At 43.5% G+C, this 4,422-nt stretch overlaps 1 pseudogene across 1 annotated transcript; it reads left to right on the top strand.

The window, feature by feature from the left end:
* Positions 1–289: 289 nt before the first annotated feature.
* LOC307040567 (tripartite motif-containing protein 16-like) lies at positions 290–2,974 on the top strand (annotated as a pseudogene). Its single transcript has one exon. The product of its transcript is annotated as a tripartite motif-containing protein 16-like (transcript).
* Positions 2,975–4,422: the final 1,448 nt, after the last annotated feature.

The following is a 4,422-nucleotide window of genomic DNA, read 5'->3' as shown; positions in this document are numbered from 1 at the left end:
TATTAAATCAATCAGCTATATCAGGACATTGAGGCTATACATTTACAGTGGAGGAAACAAGTATTTAACCCCCTTCAGATTTTGTAAGTTTACCAAATTATTTTACAACTAAAGGCTCTTTTCAAATGAAGAGGAGGTTGTAACCGAGGCTCTGTGTAGGTCAGAGTCTGAGCGCTGCTCCTCCTCCTGGAATGAATCAGAGTTTGATAAGCCCTCCCTCTTCTTCCTGCTCTCAGACACAGCCAGCTCCACTCTGTATTTCCTGGTTCCTCCCCTTCAGATCAACACTGAGGAGGATGGGTGTAACCAACATGTGGGTAAAGTACAAGAGCTGATAGGCCACATTCACTGCACACACACATGCTGTTCAGATCACAGCTCACATCGTTTCAGCTTTCAGGAAGTGAAACTCACTCACTCGCTGCTACTGAGAGGTGAAATGGCGCAGAAAGGAGTTCAGCTGGGCCGGGAAACCTTCTCTTGTTCGATCTGTCTGGATCTACTGAAGGATCCGGTGACCACTTCCTGTGGACACAGCTACTGCATGAAGTGTATTAAAGGTTTCTGGGATGGAGAGGATGAGAAGAAGATCCACAGCTGCCCTCAGTGTAGGCAGAGCTTCACACCGAGGCCTGTCCTGCTGAAAAACACCATGTTAGCAGCTTTAGTGGAGGAGCTGAAGAAGACTAGACCCCCACCTGCTCCTGCTGATCACTGCTATGCTGGAGCTGGAGATGTGGCCTGCGATGTCTGCACTGGGAGGAAACTGAGAGCCAGTAAGTCCTGTCCTCAATGTCTGGCCTCTTACTGTGACCAACATCTCCAGCCTCATTATGAATTGCCTGTCTTTAAAAAACACAAGCTGGTGGAGCCCTCCAAGAAGCTTCAGGAGAAAATCTGCTCTCGTCACGATGAGGTGATGAAGCTGTTCTGCCGCACTGATCAGCAGTGTATCTGTTATCTCTGCTCTGTGGACGAACACAAAGGCCACGACACGGTGTCAGCTGCAGCAGAGAGGACTGAGAGGCAGAGAGAGCTGGAGGGGAGTCGACAAAACATCCAGCAGAGAATCCAGGACGGAGAGAAGGAGGTGAAGCTGCTTCAGCAGGAGGTGGAGGCCGTCAATGGCTCTGCTGATAAAGTAGTGGAGGACAGTGAGAAGATGTTCACTGAGCTGATCCGTCTCATGGAGAAAAGAAGCTCTGATGTGAAGCAGCAGCTCAGATCCCAGCAGAAGAGAGAAGTGAGTCGAGTCAGAGAGCTCCAGGAGAAGCTGGAGCAGGAGATCTCTGAGCTGAAGAGGAGAGACGCTGAGCTGAAGCTGCTGTCTCACACAGAAGATCACAACCAGTTTCTGCTCAGCTACCCCTCCTCACTGCCAGCCCTCAGTGAAGCTACACACTCCTCCAGCATCAACATCCGTCCTCTGAGCTACTTTGAGGACGTGACGGTGGCCCTCTCAGCAGTCAGAGACAAACTACAGGACGCCCTGAGAGAGGAATGGACAAACGTCTCACCGACTGAAGTGGATGTTTTACCGTCAGCAGTAGAGCCCACCACCAGAGCTGGGTTCTTAAAATATTCACAGGGAATCACACACTGGATCCAAACACAGCAAACACATGGCTGGTATTATCTGAGGGGAGCAGAAAACAAAACAACAACAGTCTTATTCTAGTCACCCAGACAGATTCACTGGATGTTATCGTCAGGTCCTGAGTAGAGAGAATCTGACTGGACGTTGTTACTGGGAGGTGGAGAGGAGAGGGGGTGGAGTTTGTGTAGCAGTCGCATACAAGAATATCAGCAGAGCAGCAGAGGGGCTGGAAAGTGTATTTGGAAGCAATGACAAATCTTGGTACTTAGCTTGTGGCAAAAACAGGTATTCATTTCGTTACAACAGTATCCCCACTCCCGTCTCAGGTCCTCCGTCCTCCAGAGTAGGAGTGTACCTGGATCACAGAGCGGGGATTCTGTCCTTCTACAGCGTCTCTGAAACCATGACTCTCCTCCACAGAGTCCAGAACACATTCACTCAGCCGCTACATGCTGGAGTTTGTCTTTATTCTAGTTATGGAGACACTGCTGCGTTTTGTAAACTCAAATAGCCTGAAGTCATTGGAGGAACTCTTCTACTTCTTAAACTCACCGTGTGTCCATCAGAGATGATTGTCCATGTCTTCACTGTGCAGAGATCAGCTGTCAATCAAACATGGGATGTGCTTCAACATCTTCTCATGAGTTGTTCTGTAAATGTTGTACTTTCTTCGGGCTCCTTCCTGTGTCTGTTTAGCCATGGAGGCTGTCACTGCTCAGGAGGATCCTTGTTAACCTGAACTGATATTTTAAACTTTGCTCTAAATATGTGTTGGATATTTCTTTTGATTCATGTTGTTGTTTCTCTTGTAATGCATGAGTCTTCAGAGAGAAAGCAGCAAAGCTTCTTTTATTGTACACATTTTATTCTGGCCACTTTCTAAAACAATAGAGACATTTATAATCACATGTATTATTTTTGACAGATTAAATGTTATTGTTGCTGCCCAAATTAACTAACACATGAGTTCCCCAGATGGTTATAACACTTATTTCATCATAACATGTTTATTTAAAATGATATTACTTACTGTCATGATCATAATCAATAAGTAAATCATTTATTATTCTCCTGTAAATAGCTTAGTCTTTGCTTTGCTTGGGAAATACATAGTAAAATATTACAGTTATTGTTTTGCACACTAATTGTTGTTGTTGTTGTTGTTGTTGTTGCTGTTGTTGTTGTTGTTGTTATCCAAATAGAAAGTGGGTACTCTGATGTTTTATAGAACATACATTATCATGATGATAATCAATAAGGAAATCATGTATGATTCTGTTTGAAATAGCTGATATTAAACACATTAATGGTGTGGATAAAGTGAAACTGATCATGAAATCATTAAACAGACTTTACTGATGGGATGTGTGATCAAATTAAATGTTTGGATCGTTAATAAAGGTTTGTCTTTCAAAAACAAAAAAAGGATGTTCTTCTTGTATTATGTCCAAGGTTCCATACGAAGCTGATGGAGAACATGTGGAAGTGATCTGAGACTAAATGAAGTTCAGCACGAGTTCAACCAGGAAGATCGTCTTTACTCATGCATTTACTATTTCCATGTTACTACTCTCTCTCCTATCAATAAGTAATCGGGGGCGTCACTCCCCAGCTTAACCAATCACTTCACTTTATTCTCACAAGTCTATCATAGCGCTCCGCTAACCCTTTTAAGTCTGCTCTCCCCCCTCCGACAGCTGTCATTTCGGGTGACTCAACGCAACCCTCCTCCAACCCTTTTCACCTCATGTCCCTCTGAATCCAGGGTCAAGCTAAGCCACTCCCCTTCAGACCAAACCCAACTATCCCTTCACCACCACCAGTGTCTAGACCCCGGGGGTATGTTTTTATTCTTCTTGCATACATATTCCATTACAGCAGCACAATCTAGTGGCTCTTACTATTGACAAATATTTATTGAAATGTGTTGCTGCACAGGTCACCTTTAGCTATCTGAAGAGATGGGTGATGTCATGTGTGTACTCAGTGCCGTGGGAAGTAGGGGTGCTGAGGGTGCTGCAGCACCCCCTGGTGGAGGACAGGGGATCTGCACTTCCACAAGATTAAATACAAATATAATACAAAAAAATGAATTTTCAGCCTTGATGTAACAACATTCATAATTAAGTAAAGATAACACCCTTTTCACCCCGGTTACATTTTCCATTTGCCCCGTACGATGGACGCTGTAAGTGATGAAAGTGATGAAAGTGGGGGATGTTGGCTTATTAGGCGCCCGCAGCTCACAGCCAGCGTGAGAGAGAGAGAGAGAGAGAGAGAGAGAGAGAGAGCGAGAGAGAGAGAGAGAGAGAGAGATAGATAGATAGAGAGAGGGGGTGCACCGGTACCGGCGGGGAATGTTGTTAGCTTCTGCTGCGCTAACGGATATAAGAAGCTGTTTCTACAATAATGTGGAGGGAGAGCTCTCCTGTCAGACTGAGAGGCACAGTGAGGTAAAGGACTCTGAGTGTTTAGATAGTTCACTTTAGTCTAAGTTATCTCAGTGGGTCTCAAACGTTTTGATCACAATTTATGTAAACAAATATTTCCAAGGCACTCCTTTATAATTATTAGGATAAATAAAAACAGGTTTGAAATCATTCCAATGTATACTATAGGACAGTAAACCAAAAATATTGTTTAAAACTGGAGATATTTAAAAATATGCATAAATAAATAAAGGTTAACTGGTAAAATAAGATATAAATGAACCACAAAAATAAAACAAGTTAGCCTACATTTATTTGTTATTGGCTATGGTAGGTTATTGGATATGTTCACATACTTATTTGATTATTAAAATGCAAACCGATCTTTTTCATATG

Source organism: Notothenia rossii, assembly GCF_949606895.1.
Source record: "Notothenia rossii genome assembly, chromosome: 5".
NCBI lineage: Eukaryota > Metazoa > Chordata > Actinopteri > Perciformes > Nototheniidae > Notothenia > Notothenia rossii.
This window is presented reverse-complemented; position numbering and strand designations above follow the sequence as displayed.